The sequence below is a fragment of the Schistocerca nitens genome, chromosome 2 (genome assembly GCF_023898315.1).
Source record: "Schistocerca nitens isolate TAMUIC-IGC-003100 chromosome 2, iqSchNite1.1, whole genome shotgun sequence".
Lineage (NCBI taxonomy): Eukaryota > Metazoa > Arthropoda > Insecta > Orthoptera > Acrididae > Schistocerca > Schistocerca nitens.
This window is the reverse complement of record NC_064615.1, coordinates 343,140,905-343,160,293: the sequence shown is the minus strand read 5'-3', so window position 1 is coordinate 343,160,293 and position 19,389 is coordinate 343,140,905. Positions and strand designations below refer to the sequence as shown.

Sequence of the window (19,389 nt, the reverse complement as noted above, 5' to 3'; positions counted from 1 at the left end):
CAAACACTGTGGGTACTGCATTCCACACGAGTTTGTTATTGTCTGCGGTCATGAACTGGTTTTCTTCGAAATTTAGCGGACAAAACCTAACATTATTATATGGGTAAACTGGGTCTTTCTTCATAAGGTCTTCTCGTCTGCTATTAACAAGGCATTTTCTGCTCCTAAAACGATACATTCATCATTTATACACATATAGTTTGCAAGTGAATCCTGACGATACAGTTTAGTAACATGATGGTATATACCTCTCAGGCTCCTTAGGAAACCTAAAAAGAGACAGCTGTGGTGTCTTCTTCCTGTTGTTGCTGCAATTTATTGCGCTACAAACGCTCCCGATGGTATAAACCATTGTATAAATCAAAATAATCAATCACTATTCGCTTTCACGATCGCACCGAACTCACAGTTCAACCTACCAGCCGCTTGGGGCGCTGCTGGCGCTGTGGCAACAAAATCGAGGCGAAGTGTCGCGACTGTTATGTTAGACTGTGTGTACACTCACAGATGCTGTCATAGATGCTGTTCTTTCAAAATTGAAGCAGTTGTTTAGCCTTATCTCTGAGCTCACAGCTGTGTGTCAAAAGCTTTGTGACTTTTACTTACGTCTGCTTGGAGGGGGTGTGTACTTAAGGCAGTGTTTTCTCACCTGACAGAAGCTGCAAATGAGTTTTGTCATGTAAGTTACTCCCGCGAGATATATTAAGAAAACAGCGTAGAAACTCAGTAAGTCATTTATGGTCCACAGATGCATTCTGTTACCTTGGATTTGTTTTGGAGGATGTGGGTTTAGTGGCCTTGCCATTTTTAGAGCTTATAGCATATTGCGATGAGATATGTTTATGTCTGTGAAACTGTTTGCGTAACTGGAGTTTCTTATCAACATATGTTAACGTTTGTGTATTTAAACCTCCCCTAAGTTTTGAAATTGGGCAATTGTTAGTTTCCTGTTATAGTTTCTTTCTAATATACAGTCAGAGTTATCTTAAGAGACAATTGAATATGACGTATCATTGAATTGATAGTACCACCGCGACGTCATAGCGATTACTTGGGCACTAGTCATAATACTCCTTTTGATAACTTGCACAATCAGAAATATACATCGCAGGATTAACTCTTCTTGAATTTTACCGGCTGAATTGAGATATAGGTTAAAACAGTGGACTCGCATTCGAAAGGATGACGGTCCATACCCCATTGCACCCATGCAGACACAAGTTGATTCCTACCTTTTCTACGTTGGATCACCCAGAATTTTAAATGTTTCTTCTTAATCACTTAACTTTGCTCATTACTGCAGTTTTTTTGTTTTCCTCTTTATGTTGCCGTATATCGTTTTATCTTGTACCATATGTTTGCGCTTTGAGCCTCCTTGTTAATGCGTGTTGCATTACCTGTAGCAATTACGTAGATTCTTGATTCACATCTGCTCGTTTTTGGGTAAATTATTGTGGTTTTTTTTGTTTTTGTTTGTTTTTTTTTTTTTTCCCCTCTGGGCATGTGTTAGTGAGGAAATTATAATTCACAGATGCTGCGATATTAATGGTAATTGTCATGGCTGTAGACTACCTCCTCATACGAAATTTTGTCATAGTTTTCATTTAGAATGGATAAATGCACTTGATACAAAATGTTAATGTAGTATTGTTCTGGGTCATTGTGACAGCTGATTCTCCATAGTACTTGGAATAAGTGGCTATAAATGTAACACAAACTTATAATACAAATATTCTGATGAAGAACCTAAAAATGACATTCTTAACTACCGCTGTGTAAACCACTTATACAGGCTAACAAAAGGGTTTAGTATCCTGACGGATGTGCACACACACTTTGACAATGAGCAGGCTCGTAGTTAAAATAATGAGTACGGAAATAGGAATAGAACCAGTGAATTACTGAACCTGCTCATATCACAAATTTGCTTTAATTAAAGAAATTACATACAAAGGTTGTAGCCTTTTGTACTGTAGACTGGGCAAAGAATAAAACACAAAACAGAGAGGGAGGGGGGGGGGGGGGGGGGAGAGAGAGAGAGAGAGAGAGAGAGAGAGAGAGAGAGAACGAACATACAGTGTACATATGTGCATACATATTTAACATTCAATGTTACAATATCATTTGTGAGAAATGTTTTCATAACTTACAGCTCAAGAAAACCATTTAAATGATATACAATATAGTTCATCAGTTTTCTTTCCTCTTGAATAGAAGATAGTTGTCAGTGTCTCTTTATATTCAGTGGTAGCTTATTATAAACCATTTTTTGCGGACTTGATGACTTCTTTTTGCGCTATATTGAGAGTTGTTGACTATGTGAAGGCTTTATTTGTATTTTTTGTCGTGATTGTGTATGTCACACTTTTGGAGAGTTTTTTGTGTGTGTGTGTGTGTGTTGTTGTTGTTGTTGTGTGTGTGTGTGTGTGTGTGTGTGTGTGTGTGTGTGTGTGTGTGTGTGTGTGTATATTAGTAATATCTAGATATACTCATGAACCACCTTGCAACTCTGCTGGTCTGTTTAACAACAGAAACCAAATAAAAAGTGATTTCTGGTGGCTATAATGTACAGTTTAAACTTAATTTGTGCTTTAACTTCCCAACTAGGGTAGCTAATTGCTCACAAGCAGCCATTGGTAATATCTTTATAGAAAGGTCTAATGAACACAGTTATATTACAAAACCAGTTATCAATGGCCTCTCAGACGTGCAGTTACTTTTGCTAAATATTAATAGTGAAAAGGAGATAAAATAGGAATTCAAGAGGGTAGTCAGTAAGCCAAAAATTATTTTAGAATATACCTCAAAGATATATAGTGGTTTATACAGTGCTCATGGCATGAATGAAAAATAAAACACTTTTATTACTGAAGTACTTACTTTATTCGAGTAATGTTTTCTCCCAAAACTAACCCAGATTAGACCAAAGTGTACAAAGAGGCCATGTAGTACCCAAGGAACAAAAGTACCTTGTAAAACAAAAAGGACTTTGTATCTGTCAGACAAACAGCTCTGATGTTGAAGCCATAACACATTACAAGACATACACAAGAAAAAGATAATCACAGTAAATAACTAAACAAACTCAATATGGGATATAGTCGAGGAGGAGAATGCTAGAACCAGACATGTGTACAATGTTGTGAAACTTTTTGATAAGCATTTCATAACTGTTATGTAAAGGATAGGGTTTTCAGGTTCCACTGTTGTGGAGTAGCTCAGACAAGTCACTGGGTGAGGTGGCACAGTGGCTGGCATACTGGATTCTCCTTCGGCGGACAATGGTTCAAGCCTGCGTCCGGCCATCCGGCTTTAGGTTTCCAGTGATTCCCTAAACCGCTTCAGGAAAATGCCAGGATGGTACCTTTGAAAGCGCGCAACTGACTTCCTTCCCCATCCTTCCCTATCAGATGCGACTGATGATGTCACTGTCTGGTCTCCTCTCCAAACTCAACCAACCAACCAGTCAGACAAGTCATTATACATAACGTCACAAATATGACTATGAACCTCACTACTCAGTAGAAGTAATGTCCATCTCAAAATCGTGAAAATCAAAATATTTTAGTGGTTATGATCAAATATTAACAAAGTTAAAGACTGTGCTTCTGTGTTTAGTTACATATTAAGCTACCTGTGTAACCAGTATTTTATTGGCAGAACATTTACTGAATGGTTGGAGTGTGCAGAAGTTAAGCCATTATTTAATAAAGGAATAGAGAAATACCATCAAATTTCCATCCAATTTCAATTTCTCCACTATTCTCACAAATTTAGAAAGAGTGATATACAATTGGCTTCTTAATCATTTGACAGCAAATAACGAACTGTCAAAGACGCATTTGGCATTTCTAAAGTGTTTTGATATTGAGAAGCCTTTTTACACATACAGCGAAAATGTACACAATTCATTAGATGATAAGTAAAGATTATTGGCATATTTTATCTGTCAAAGGCATTTGACTGCATAAATCACAATATCCTTTCAGGTAAATTAGGACATTGTGGTGTAAGAGGAAATGCTGCAGAATGATTCCAGTCCTATAAGTCTGACAGTAAACAAGGGATGTCATTAGAAAAGAGACATGTATTAAGCTATTGGACACCATCCCAACTGGGAGTAATGACATGTGGTGTCCCAAAAGGTTACATTTTAGGGCACTTAATTTTTATTTCGTATGTTGATGACCTTGCATCAGTAACATTATCAGATTGCAAAGTTATTTTGTTGGCAGATGATACAATCATTGCAATAAACAGCAAATCAAGTGTATTCTTACTGTTAGAAAGATCTGTTAACGAAATTTTCATGGCCTGTAATACATGGTCCAGTCACACTTACGTGGCCACCACTTATGTTGGATGTCAATGTGCAATAAACTCAGATAGAAGATGGCAGCATTAGCAGTGGAGAGTATATAAAGCATGTTTGGAGGGGAGGGGGCGACATGAAAAACAGTGCAGTCACCATAATGCAGAAACAGAGCGATTTATCTTACATCCTAGAGGGTATGATCATTGGCTTTGGGGCAGGGATGGAAATATTTCCAAAATGGCCAAGTTTGTAAACTGGGTTGTGTGCTGCCATGGTTAAAGTATACCATACTTGGTAAAAGGGCAATATCCAAAACTGGCACTGAGGCAGCTGTAGTGCAGCCGGCCATTGTGGCCGAGCAGTTCTAGGCGCTTCAGTCTGGAACCGTGCGACCGCTACAGTCACAGGTTAGAATCCTGCCTCGGGCATGGATGTGTGTGATGTCCTTAGGTTAGTTAGGTTTAAGTCGTTCTAAGTTTTAGGGGACTGATGACCTCAGATGTTAAGTCCCATAGTGCTCGGAGCCATTTGAGCAACTGTAGTGCACCATGAGCCATAGATGACACGGTTGAATGACAGCTACAGCAATGTGTATGGTTGAATAGATGTGCAACCACTGAGCGAGCAACCACCCAGATGAAGCAAAGAGCTACTGACAGTGCCTCCTCAATGACCATTCAGCAAACATTGCTGCGTATAGGTCTCTGCATTGAGTACGTGGTTGATTTACCCATGCTGACTGTTGTTTGAGAGTGACAAAGACTGGAATTTGTACACAAATACAACAACTGGGAATCCATTGAGTGGCAATAGATGTATCACATTTCGTACTCCATCGGACAGATGGCAGACACCCTGCAACAATTGTCAGAAGGGTCTTGGCCAGAGGAGGGTGCATTATGGTCTGGGGAATGTTTTTGAGACATTCCCTTGGTGATCTTGTTGTTCTGGAAGGCACAATGGATCAACAAAAAGTACGCACCCTTCTGCTGGGACCTTGTCCATCCCCTGCATACAGTTTTTTCTCCTTGGCAGAACAGTGCAACGTGTCACACAACTCACATTGTGTGTGTGTGTGTGTGTGTGTGTGTGTGTGTGTGTGTGTGTGTGTGTGTGTAATTTGGCCACCAAAGTCCCCAGATTTAAACCCAATCAAGAATTTGTCGGACAGCCTCAATTGAGATGTTCATGTCATGGATCCTCAACCAAGAAACCTACCACAGCTGGCCACAGCACTGGAGTTGGCATGGCTTCAAATACCTTTCAGTATCTTCCAGATCGTTGACTGTCTTTCTACATATTTCACAGCAGTTTGTGCTGCAAAAATTGGGTATTCAGTCTGTTGATAGGTGGTCACTTTAAAGTTGCCAGAACAATGACAACAGTGTAAATGGTTCCTAGCCCGCTCTTTGTCACTAATTTTGAAAAAACACACTACATGCTATTCAGAACTTTCAGGGGGTTTCCCATCAGTGTGGGCTTGTATTATGATGACAAACAGATGTAGACAGTGTTAAATTCTTGAGATTACAGTTTGATGATAAATTCAACTGGGAGGCGTACACTACAGAATCACTGGAGCTTCTAAACAGATCTCTATTTGCAATGCAAATGTTGCCAGGCATAGGGATATAAAAATGGAAAAAATTTGCTATTCTTGTGTATTCTCGTATTTGAGAAGAGTTGTATTGCTTATTGATAGCTGTAAAGTATAAATTTGCGGAGTCGTTAGTCAGTTGTTTGTTTTGGACAGCCAGTGCTTTCTGTTTGTTTCATAAAGTCAGTTAGCAACAGACAGAGGCTAGTGCAGTTTCATCTGTGCTTGCAGAGTGACGTGTGTGAGCAGCAGTAGCAGAAACTAGTCGTATATTCAATTTCTCGTTATTAGTTCTGCAGGTTTAATTCAAATTACTTTGTGTGTTTGTGTGCTTGCATGGTGAAATTTTTCGGATCTTTGCATATTTTCGAATTAGAAAGTGGTAGTATCAAATTTTAATAATGGTAGAGTGTAACATTGCGTAGGCGGTTGTCATTTGTACTAAGACAGGGGTAGGATCGCATTGTAATATCTATATAGTGGCGTAGTCATGGTCTCTTGATTGCTTAGTTCGTAAGTAACTGTTCATATATCGCAGCTCAATCTGGCGCTGGTGATGCAACTGTACAGTCGCATATTGCTGTTTTATTTGTTGCAACTCTATACATACAGATATTAGCAGTAGGATGGGTGTGTGTGCGTGCGTGCGTGCGTGCGTGCGTGTGTGCGTGCGTGCGGGCGCAGGAGGAATTGGCCATGGTTCGCGAGCTGCTGTGCATGCTGTTGGCTACGGTCAGCCACCTTCAGGCTGCTGCCTCAAGGTGCAGCGACGGCGGAGGGTCTGGCACGTCGCTTGAGACACCCCAGGTGTCGCTTGCTGTGTCCACTGACTCCGCCATCGAGGCAGCTTCTAGTGTATCCAACGCGTTGGGGCCGCCCTCACCTCAGGGTGAGTGGCAGACTGAAACGCGTTTCACGTCGCTCGAGGTGGAGGGTCAATGTGGAGGCTGGCCGGCTGGCCTCGCCCATTCATCCTGTCAATAGGCAGGTGGCTGCTCCTTCAGCAGGGCCTGAGCAGGCACATGGGGGCAAAGGCTTGCTGGTTATTGGGAGCTCCAACGTTAGGCGGGTGATGGAGCCCCTTAGGGAAACAGCGTACAGGGCTGGAAAGAATTCCAATGTGCACTTGGTTTGTCTGCTGGGGGGCCTCATCCAAGATGTGGAGGTGGCCTTGCCTGCAGCTATTGAGCGTACGGGGTGCAGTTGTATGCAAGTAGTTGCTCACGTTGGCACCAATGACCAATGATGCTTGTCGCTTGGGTTCTTAGGCGATCCTTAGTTTGTACAGGTGGCTGGTGGATTTGGTGAAGACCGCTGGCCTTGCACGTGGGGTGCAAGCAGAGCTCTCTATTTGCAGCATCGTTCCCAGAGTGGATCGGGGTCCTTTGGTTTGGAGCCGAGTGGAGGGTCTCGACCAGAGGCTTCATCGACTCTTATGACGGTCTTGGCTGCAGATTTATAGACTTGCGCTATTGGGTGGGGAATTGTAGGATGCCCCTAGATAGGTCAGGGGTGCACTACACAAAGGAAGCGGCTACTTGGGTAGCAGAGTACTTGTGGCGTACACATGGTTTTTTTAGGCTAGGCAGTAGTGCGAGGTGTCCTGATGAACACTCACCAGTCGGCATGCAGGCAGGGAAATCGGGACGTGCTCAGTGTAGACACACTTCAGCTATCAAGATATTAGCAGTAAATTTTCAGTGTGTTCGGAATAAAGTTCCTGAATTTACTGCTCTTCAGGAAGCATGTGGCGCGCGAATTATTCTGAGACCTGGCTGAACCCTGAGATAGGAAGTTCTGAAATATTTAGTGGGTGTTATTACTGGCCACCAGATTCCACTGTGACAGTTCTAGAATCATTCAAAGGGAGTCTACACTCTGTATCGCAAAAGTACCCAGATCATGCTATATAAGTTGGAGGCGACTTCAACCTACCTAGTATAGGCTGGGATGTCTATGGATTCATTACAGGTGGTACAGACAAGCCGCCGTGTGAATTGCTTTTGAACACATTATCCGAAAACTGTCTTGAGCAGCTAAATCGACAGCCAATGCATAATGAAAATGTTTTAGATCTGGTGGCCACGAACAGACCAGATCTCTGCGGAGCTTTACGCTGTTCTCCAGGCTGTCCACTACATCCGCCGCCATCGGCGGATACAGTACGTTATCTGCTCAGATTCTCTCAGCTCTCTCCTCAGTCTCCAAGCTCTTTACCCTGTGCACCCTCTGGTCCACCGGATTCAGGACTGTCTGCGCTTGCTCCATCTGGGGGGCGTCTCGGTGGCGTTCCTCTGGCTCCCGGGACACGCTGGTATCTGTGGGAATGAGGCGGCCGATATAGCGGCCAAGGCTGCAGTCTCTCTTCCTCGGCCAGCTATTCAATCGCTTCCCTTCACCGATCTACGGAGCGGTTTATGTCGCTCATTTATGGCATGCGCATTGGTTAACACTTCCCAGTAATAAATTGCGGGAAGTGAAATCTCTTCCTTGCGCTTGGACTTCTTCCTCCCGAACGCGTCGTCGGGAGGAGGTAATTTTAACTAGACTCCGGATAGGGCACTGTCTTTTTAGCCATCGACATCTTTTAAGCGGCGATCCTCCCCCACTCTGTCCCCACTGCTCTCAGCTGTGGACGGTAAGACACCTTTTAATTGAATGCCCCTATTTTAATCCGTTACGCGCCCGTCTACAGCTATCGCCTGATCTATCGTCGATTTTAGCAGATGACACGCGCTCAGCCGACCGCGTTCTCCAGTTTATTAGTGCTAGTGAAATGACGTCAGTCATTTGAAGCTTTTTTTGGGGACAACCAACCCCTTTCTGTAGTGGATTTTTAAGCCTTCCTTCTGCTTTTAGTTTCTCCAATTTTATGACTTTGTTCCCATTGCTGCTGATTTTCAGTTTTGGTTTTTTTTTTACTATTTCCTAAGTCACAGGCTGGGCGCTAATGACCATAGCAGTTTTGCGCCCAAAAAAAAAAAAAAAAAAAAAAACCCAGACCTCATTGACGGTGTCAGTGTTGAGACAGGGATTAGTGATCATGATGTTGTCATTACGACTATGGTTATGAAAATTAAAAAGTCGGTCAAAAAGGCTAGGAGAGTATTCTTACTAGAAAGAGCAGATAAGCAGTTGTTAGCATCCCACTTAGTGAATGAATCGACTTCATTTACTTCCGGTACGATGGACGAGGAAGAATTATTGGCAAATTTTAAACACATTGTAAATCACGCATTGGAGAAGGATGTGCTGAAAAAGTGGGTTATGGACGGAAAAGACCCACCGTGGTTTAACAGCGCAATTCGGAGAATGCTCAGTAAGCAAAGACAGTTGCACTCGCAGTACAAGAAAGATTGGGAGAATGAGGACAGGCAAAAGTTAGTAGAGATTCGTGCTGCTGTAAAAAGAGTGATGCGCAAACCTTACAACCACTACCACAGTCATACCTTAGCAAAGATCTTGCTGAAAACCCAAGGAAATTCTGGTCTTGTGTAAAATCGGTAAGTGGGTCGAAGGCTTCCATCCAGTCACTCACTGATCAATCTGGCCTGGCAACGGAAGACAGCAAAACGAAAGCTGAAATTTTAAATTTAGCATTTGAGAAATCTTTCACGCAGGAGGATCGTACAAACATACCGCCATTTGAGTCTCCTACAGATTCCCGTGTGGAGGACATAGTGATAGGCGTCCCTGGAGTTGTGAAGCAGCTGAATGGGTTGAAAATAAATAAATCGCCAGGTCCTGATGGGATTCCAATTCGGTTTTAGAGAGAGTACTCCACTACATTGGCTCCTTACTTAGATTGCATTTATCGCGAATCTCTTGCCCAACGTAAAGTCCCGAGCAACTGGAAAAAAGCGCAGGTGACGCCTGTATATAAGAAGGGTAGAAGGACGGATCCTCAAAATTACAGACCAATATCCTTAACATTGGTTTGTTGCAGGATTCTCGAACATATTCTCAGTTCGAATATAATGAATTTCCTCGAGACAGAGAAGTTGGTGTCCATGCATCAGCACGGCTTTAGAAAGCATTGCTCCTGCGAAACTCAACTCGCCATTTCTTTCACATATCTTGCGAACCATGGATGAAGGCTATCAGACAGATGCATATTCCTTGACTTCCGGAAAGCGTTTGACTCGGTGCCCCACTGTAGACTCCTAACTAAGTTACGAGCATATGGGATTGGTTCCCAAATATGTAAGTGGCTTGAAGACTTCTTAAGTAATAGAACCCAGTACGTTGTCCTTGATGGTGAGTGTTCATCGGAGGTGAGGGTATCATCTGGAGTGCCCCAGGGAAGTGTGGTAGGTCCACTGTTGTTTTCTATCTACATAAATGATCTTTTGGATATGGTGGATAGCAATGTGCAGCTGTTTGCTGATGATGCTGTGGTGTACGGGAAGGTGTTGTCGTTGAGTGACTGTAGGAGGATACAAGATGACTTGGACAGGATTTGTGATTGGTGTAAAGAATGGCAGCTAACTCTAAATATAGATAAATTTAAATTAATGCAGATGAATAGGAAAAAGAATCCCATAATGTTTGAATACTCAATTAGTAGTGTAGCGCTTGACACATCACGTTGATTAAGTATTTGGGCGTAACATTGCAGAGCGATATGAAATGGGACAAGCATGTAATGGCAGTTGTGGGGAAGGCGGATAGTAGTCTTCAGTTCATTGGTAGAATTTTGGGAAGATGTGGTTCATCTTTGAAGGAGACCGCTTATAAAACACTAATACGACCTATTCTTGAGTACTGCTCGAGTGTTTGGGATCCCTATCAGGTCGGATTGAGGGTGGACATAGAAGCAATTCCGAGGCGGGCTGCTAGATTTGTTACTGGTAGGTTTGAACATCATATGAGTGTTACGGAAATTCTTCAGGAACTCGGGTGGGAGTCTCTGGAGGAAAGGAGGCATTCTTTTCGTGAATCGCTACTGAGGAAATTTAGAGAACCAGCATTTGAGGCTGACTGCAGTACAATTTTACTGCTGCCAACTTATATTTTGCAGAAAGATCACAAAGATAAGAGAGATTAGGTCTCGTACAGAGGCATATGGGCAGTCATTTTTCCCTCGTTCTGTTTGGGAGTGGAACAGGGAGAGAAGATGCTAGCTGTGGTATGAGGTACCATCCGCCACGCACCGTATGGTGGATTGCGGAGTATGTATGTAGATGTAGATGTAGATGTAGAAGCTTATTAGAAGTCAGCTCAGTGAATTGCTCTTCACAGTGTAAATCATAAATTTGAAAGACAGCTCAGGTGCTACAGTTGCTTTTCATGCCCTCTATCACTGCTGCCAGTCTTTACAATCTACAGTGAATGGTGTGTGTGGTGCAAAGTATATACATGAGTAGCGTATGTAGTTATTGCAACTGTATCATGTCAGATTTGAACATGAAAGTCTTTAAGAGGTGCTGCTCTTGAAGTATCCTCTGTTGTCTTGTTTCTTTTATGACCTAATGTAAGATCTTTTAATGTTTTACACGTACGAACATACGGGCTTCCTGCATCATCGTAAAAGCGTAAGCTCGTTGACGTCTTATTACCTGGCGCTCTCTTCCAACTGCTGAAACGAACCTATTTCTAACATGTCGCAGGAAAATATTGTGAATGGTGGTTTGAAAAGCGTTATATTCAAACCAAATATCCTTTTACGCAAGATGAACTATGTGCGAGAATGTAAGATGAATTTCTTAAATCACAAAGCGTTTGACTCTCATTTAAAAATCAACTCTTTCAGGACAACCACTTAGAAGAATTTCGAGCCCAGAAGATCAGACATTTACGTCGTTATTACAAATGTTACTGGCACATTTGTGTCATGTATCTTGACGTGTAACGCGCAAAAAAGATCAACATTATATGTGGAAGCTTAGCTTCTCTTCCAGCTTATTAATCTTAGAGATCAATACATCTCGTGTCCTATGCTGTTATCAGCTGGCGAGATCACATGACATGAGCTATGACTGGCTTACAAAAGTGCATCGCAATCTCGATTTCAATGCTTTGGAAAGTGACATGCGGTGTATGGTGGAATTTAAATTTATACCTTCATAATACGGAAATATGCAGCATACGTGTTGCTGCATGTCAAAGGTCTTTCAAAACGTGTTTTTCCCCCCTGAGTTTTGTTTTTGAAAGTGCGGGGAAATTCTGCGACGGTGTATAAAACCATAAACACTCAAAGAATCGATGAGTTTTACAGTGCCGAGGAAGAGTATACTGTCTCTTAACATGGAAAAAGTGTATTTTCACCCGGGAGAAAGTGTATTTTTAACCGGGAAATATGGGAAAAATCCGGGAATGTTTTTCCTTGTCCACATATACACCCTGTTTGAGGTGGAGGGCAACTTCGAGGAAGGTAGGTTGTTGGGTTGAGGAGGACCAGGTGAAGCTAATGGGGCAGATGATGTTGAGGTTCTAGAGGACTGTGAATAGGGTGTTGTCCTCAGTCCAGATAACTGAGATGTCATCAGTGAATCTGAACCAGGTGAGGGGTTTGGAATTCTGGTCATTAGGAAGGATTCCTCTAGACAGCACATGAATTGATTGGCATAATATTGTGTAATGTGAGTGCTCATTTTTGTACCACAGATTTATTGGTAGTTGATGCCTTCAAAGGCGAAGTAATTGTGGGTGAGTATATTGTTGGTCAGGGTGACGAGGAAGGAGGTTGGTTGGTTGGTTTGGGAGAGGGGACCACACAGTGAGGTCACCAATCCCATTGGATTAGGTAAGGAAGTCAGCTGTGCCCTTTCAAAGGAACCATTTGCCTGAAGCAATTTAGGGAAATCACAGAAAACCTAAATCAGGATGGCCAGATGAAGGATTGAACTGTTGTCCTCCAAAATAAGAGTCCAGTGTGCTAACCACTGCGCCACATCTCTCGGTGAGGAAGGAGGTTGTAGGTTTTGCCTTTGTTGGGCATTTGGAAAGGTAGTATAAGCCATGTGCATTAGGGATGTCAGTGTAAAGGGAGGTGGCATCAATAGTGATGACCAGGCACTGTGTGGTAAAGGAACAGGAACTGTGGAGAATCAATGGAGGAAATGGTTCGTGTCTTCTGTATAGGAGGGTAAATGTGTGTAATAGGCTGAAGCTGTTGGTCTATGAGAGCAGAATTTGCTTCAGTGGGGGCACAGTAACTGGCCACAATGGGGTGCCCTGCGTGGTTGGATATTGGGAGAATTTTAGGAAAGTGTGGTTCATCTGTAAAGGAGACTGCATATAGGATGCTAGTGCAACCCATTTTTGACTACTGGTTGACTGTTTGGGATCTGCACTAAGTCAGATCAAAGGAAAGCATCAAAGTGAATCAGAGGCGGACAGCTGGATTTATCATCGGTAGGTTTGAACAAGAAGCAAGCATTATGGAGATGATTTGGGAACTCAAATCAGAATTACTGGAGGGAGGCAACGATGTTTTCAAGGAGCACTATTGAGAAAACTTACAGAATTGGCATTTGAGGCTGACCGCAGAGAGAGATTCTAATGCCACCGACATGCCTTTCACGAAAGCACAATGAAGATAGGGTTAGAGTGATTGGGGCTCATGCAGAGGCGTATGAATAGTCATTTTTCCCTCTCTGTTTGCGAGTGGATCAGGAAAAGGAAATTATTTTAATAGTGGTACAGAATACCCTCCACCACGCACCATACAGTGGCTTGTGGAATATGTACATAGATGTAGATATGGACTATAGGAAGCATCTAGCAATGCAGCAGGGAGTTGTAGGGATAGGGGAAGTGGGTAGAGAGAGTGAGACTCAGAGGAGAAGTTCAGTGATGGGGCTCAGGATTTGATGAGAGACTGGAGATCGTGTTGGATTAATGGAATGGGGTCATTGTAGTAGAGTTTGTAGGTGGATGAGTCTGACAGCTGGCAGAGTTCTTCCGCCAGATAATCCCTGTGTTTGAAAACAAGTGGTGGAGCCTTTGTCAGCAGGTAGGATTATAAGGTCTGGATAAGTTTTTAGGCGGTGAATTACAGTTCTTCCTGCGGATGTAAGGTTAGCTTGCATGTTGCAGGATTTGGGGTATGATGGTGCGGCAAGGTTTGAGGTAAAGAAATTCTGGAAAGGATTTGGGGTCAGTGGATGTGTATCATGGTAGGAAGGAGGAGTGAACAAAGTACGGTAGACTTTGTACATAAATAGATCTCCTGTGCCTTGTATCCCCACTCACTCACCACCTCCCATAGTCCAACCCTCCAGCCACAAAGGAGCACTCCTCTTGTTACTTAGTGCCACCCAGGACTGGAGCAACTGAACCAGATGAAATGAGGAATTTCTTACCCACTATCCTTCCCACCCCTTCCTTGCCCAGCAGGTCCACTGGACCTTCACAATACCCCCCCCCCCTACCCCCACCCCTGCAGGTCTGGGGGGAAGAATGGGCCTGAGGTATTCCTGCCTGTCATAAGAGGTGACTAAAAGCCTTTCAGACTTTATGTGATGGTTCCCTGTATGGTTTGACCTCCATTCTTCAAAATTTTTCTGAAGAGCGTGCCAATTGGGGAAGGGCACCTTACATGGTGCATCATGTCCATCGTGCCTTGAGATCTGTAGCCTGCTTTCTTGTCTTCGCATTGCAGTGCCGCTCATTCTCCATGTCTTAGGCGAGGAGACCTTCCTGGGTGCGTTTTCCACAATGCGCTATGCGGTGTCGCTTTCTGCGGCGGCGATGACCATGGACTTGATTGCACCTGATATCCGGTATGGTAGAAAGTCCATTGTGGTGGGACCACCATGTGCCCTGTTGGTTGTAGCCCCCTGACAACACAAGGATTGCCATGTATGCCAAGGAGTAATGCCTGTCACCCTGGGGCTTCGGGACTCCCGTCAATGGCCCACCTGCCAGGTGGCTTTTGCTGCAGATGGGTGGCGCCTGTGGGGAGGGCTCCTGGTCGGAATGGGTGGCATCAGGGCGGATGATGCGCAATGAAGTGTTCCACGTCATCACTTGCTGGTGATCAAACACCGGCAGTCTCTAAGCATCCCAAGTCTCAGTATAATGCAAGGAAGCACGACCCTAAATCATTCACCTCCTTGGCCACCCCATGGGAGGAACGCCAGGCTAAGGATGGCAGTGAACCTTATTCACATCGGTACCTCGTATGTACGAAAACTGATGGGGACTCCTTTGTTTTGATGAAGCCACAGTTTTTTGTAAAGCATTCAGAGGATAAGTTTGGGGAGATGGAGGGCTTGTCCAAAATGCGGTCAGGGTCAGTCTTGCTAAAAGCAGCATCCTCTGCCCAGTCACGGACGTTACTCACTTGTGGCAAGCTGGAGGATGTTTCCATTACCATTACGCCCCATAAGAACTTAAAGATGGTGCAGGGTATTATATACCACAGGGACCATCTTTTGCAGTCTGACGACGAGCTGCACGCCATCTTAGAGCGACGAGGCATTTGTTTTGTCCCGCGCATCCATAAGGGTTTCAGGGATGATCAGGTTGCCATCAGTGCCTTCATCTTGACCTTCGAGGGCGATCCATTGCCGAGAAGTCGAGGTGATGGTCTACCGCTGTGATGTAAAGCCGTATATACCTCCCCCTATGCGGTGCTTTAAGTGCTGGAAGTTTGGCCATGTGTCTTCCTGCTGTACTTCCAGTGTCACATGTTGAGATTGTGGGCATCCATCACATTCCAATTCTCCATGTGCCTTGCCTTCCGTCTATGTTAACTGCAGAGAGCATCATTCCCCTTGCTCACCAGACTGCAGGATTTTACAGCACGAAAGGAAAATCATGGAATACAACACCTTGGACCGACTGACCTACACTGAGGCTAAGAAGAAATTTGAGCATCTACATCCTGTGGCTATGACCTTCTCTTATGCTGCTACTATGAGAACAGTTCTAGCCCCATCCATTCCGTGAATTCCGGTCGGCTCTCTGAGCCAGAAGACTGCAGCTGCCCCCTTGGTGGTGGGGGGCACTTCCCTCCCTGTTGCTCCCACATCACCTACCTCGGGAGCACCGCCCCCCCCCCCCCCAACCATCAGGGACACCAGTCCCCACTCTCAGACGGATAAGTGAAAGTCTTCCTTGGCACCTCTCGCTAGGAAGGGGTCCCTTGGGTCACTCCCTTCCCAGGTTTCTGCTAGTGGGAAAGATGACTACCACCAGTGGGTGAAGTGCCCAAAAGTAGCTGGTCGTAGGGCTTCACGATCATCCTCAGTCCCAGAGATTGAATTAGTCAAGCCCTCCCAGCCAGAGAAACCCAAGGAGCAGTGAGAGAAATCCAAAAAGAAGATCCCCAAGACCAAGGGACTTCTGGTGGCATCCACACCACCGCTACCTACAAGCTTTACTTCTGAGTATTGAGGTGAAGATTGTAGCGTCCACTAAGATCTCGCTGGACCCTCTGGCACCATGGATACAGACTGCTCAGGAAATAAATATGTTGCAGCAGGTGACCCTGAGGTGTAAATTGCTTCATTCAGTGTTCCATGTCTTCGCAGCCTCACAATCGTGTCATCCTCCTGTGGTATTGCGGTGGTTTTTCCACCACCTGGCTGATCTACAGCAAGTGTTAAGCTCCACACCTGCTTGCTGCATTGCCCTCCAGGAAACTTGGTTCCTGGCAATGCGGAATCGTGCCCTCTGCGGCTATAAGGGATATTACAGGAAATGTAGTGTCAGTAATAGTGTCAGGTGGAGTTTGCATCTGTCCTGAACTCAGTATGCAGTGAACCTGTGCCCCTTCAAACCCCTCTTGAAGCTGTGGCTGTCAGGATGATGACACAGGAAATAAGTCTGCAATATATATCTTCCTCCAGATGATGCAGTACCTGTGAACGCATTGGCTGCACTGAGTGTTCAACTCCCTAAACCTTTCCTACTTTTGGGAGATTTTAACTCACGCCTTGTGGGGTGGCACCATGCATACTGGCTGAGGAAGAGGTGTCAGAAATTTACTGTCACAACTCAATCTCAACCTCTGCCTCTTAAATACAGTCGCCCCCACACATTTCAATGTGGCACATGGCACGCATTCGGCCACTGATGTCTTGGTCTGCAGTCCTGGCCTCCTCCCATCTATCCACTGGAGAGCACATGACAGCCTGTGTTGTAGTGACAACTTCCCCGTCTTCCTGTCACTGCCCTGGCGTCACGCCGATGATGCCTGCCCAGATGGGTTCTACACAAGGCGGACTGGGAAACTTTCACCTCTGATGTCACCATTGAATCTCTCCCACACAGTAACATTGATGTGATGGTTGAACAGGTGACTCCAAAAATTGTTTCTGTGGCAGAAAACGTGATTCCCCACTTTTTAGGGTGCCCCTGGCGTAAGGCAGTCCCTTGGTGGTCTCCGGAAGTCACTGAAGCAATTGAGGAGCATCGGGGAACTCTACAGTGGCATAAGTGGCAGACTTCCCTGGAACACCTCAATGCCTTCAAATGGCTCCGTGGCCGTGTACGCCAACTTATCAAATGATGGAAGCAGGAGTGTTCGGAGAGATAAGTCTTGACTATTGGGTGCCATACGTCACCTTCACAGCAAAGATCAAACATCTTTTCGGGTACCAGATCCCAGCAGGTGTTCCCATAAATGGCGTGTTATCTATAGATGCATACGCGCTTGCCGAGCACTCTGCTGAGCACTATGCTCGAGCCTCTGCATCAGAGAATTACCAGCCTTACGCACTCTCAAACAGTGGCTGGAAGGGAAAGTCCTCTCATTCACTACATGCCACAGTGAATTCTATAACGCCCCATTTACAGAGTGGGAGCTCCTCAGTGTCCTTGTACATTGCCTCAACACAGCTCCTGGGCCTGATCAGATCCACAGCCAGATGATTAAATATCTCTCATCTGACTACAAGCGACATCTCATCCTCAACCAGATGTGGTGTGATGGTGTCTTTCCATTGCAATGGTGGGATAGCACCATTTTTCTGGCGCTCAAACCCTGGTAAAATCCCACTTGATATGGATAGCTATTGGCCCATCAGACTCACCAATGTTCTCTGTAAGCTGTTGGAACGTATGGTGTGTCGGCGGTTGCGTTGGGTCCTGGAGTCACGTGGCCTACTGGCTCCATGTCATGGCGGCTTTCGCCAGGGGCGCTCTACCACTGATAATCTTGAGTCCCTCGAGTCTGCCATCGGAAGAGCCTTTTCCAGATGGCAACACCTAGTTGCTGTCTCTTTTGACTTACGTAAAGCATACAACACGACCTGGCAACATCATAACCTTGCCACATTGTATGAGTGGGGTCTCTGGGGCCTGCTCCTGATTTTTTAATCCAGAGTTTCCTATCGCTCCATACTTTGTGTCCAAGTTGGTGCCTCCCATAGTTCTGTCCATATCCAGGAGAATGGAGTCCCGCAGGGCTGTGTATAAAGGGTCTCTCTATGTTTAGTGGCCATTAATGGTCTAGCAGCAGCTGTAGGGCCGTCTGTCTCACCTTCTCTGTATGCAGACAACTTCTGCATTTTGTACTGCTGCTCCAGTACGGGTGTTGCTGAGTGGCGCCTACAGGGAGCCATCCACAAGGCGCAGTCATGGGCTCTGGTGTCATACCATTCATCCCGAACCAGAACTTTACCTTGATGATGATCCACTCACTGTAATGGAGACGTATCGATTCTTAGGACTGCTTTTCGATGCCCGATTGACTTCGCCACCTCCCTGTCTTGGATGGCAGCAACCTTGATGGGTGGTGCATGTGCCACGTACTGAATGGTGGCCTATATAGGACATCAATTTGCAGCCTGACATCAGTTCTCAGCAGGGCTCATCAGCAGAAGCAGCATTCTCCTGAAGATGGCAACCAGTTGGATCACCGAAATATCGAGTCAAGTTGATTTTAGGATCCGGCATCAACCTTGAGGTTTGTTGATGATATTTGAATTCTGTCAGAGGTGGCAGAGGACTTGGAAGAGCAGTTGAATGGAATGGTGGATGTAAGATGAACATCAACAAAAACAAGATGAGAAGAATGGAATGTAGTCAAATTAAATCGGGTGATGTTGAGGGAATAAGATTAGGGAACAAGACACTTAAAGTACTAGACGAGTTTTGCTATTTTGGCAGTAAAATAACTGATTATGGCCGTAGTATAGAGGATATAAAATGTAGACTGGCAATGGCCAGAAAAGCGTTTCTGAAGAAGATAAGATTTGTTAACATAAAATATAGTTTTCAGTGTCAGGAAGTATTTTTGGGAAGAGTTTGTATGAAGTTTGATCATGTATAGAACTCAAACATGAATGATAAATAATGAAGTCAACGAAGACAATAGAAACTTTCGAACTTTGGTGCTCCAGAAGAAAGCTGAAAGTTAGATGGGCAGCTCACATAAATACGAGGGCGGTTCAGAAAGTAACCTCCGATTGGTGACAGTGCGGGTTGTGGGGGGAGTAGCGACGCCATCTGTGCGTTCACGCACTCAACAGGTCAGTCGGCATCAAGCCGTGGTCGAGTGAACATCGTACCTGCGCTAGTTTAG

At 44.6% G+C, this 19,389-nt stretch overlaps 1 protein-coding gene across 2 annotated transcripts in view; it reads left to right on the top strand.

Moving 5' to 3' along the window:
* The first annotated feature begins 530 nt into the window (after positions 1–530).
* LOC126236148 (CSC1-like protein 2) overlaps positions 531–19,389 on the top strand; it is a 208,804-nt gene continuing 189,945 nt past the window's right edge. For both annotated transcript variants that reach the window (XM_049945233.1, XM_049945232.1), the window contains exon 1: positions 531–679. The gene's annotated coding sequence lies outside the window, so the exon portion shown is untranslated. The remainder of the gene's footprint in view (positions 680–19,389) is intronic.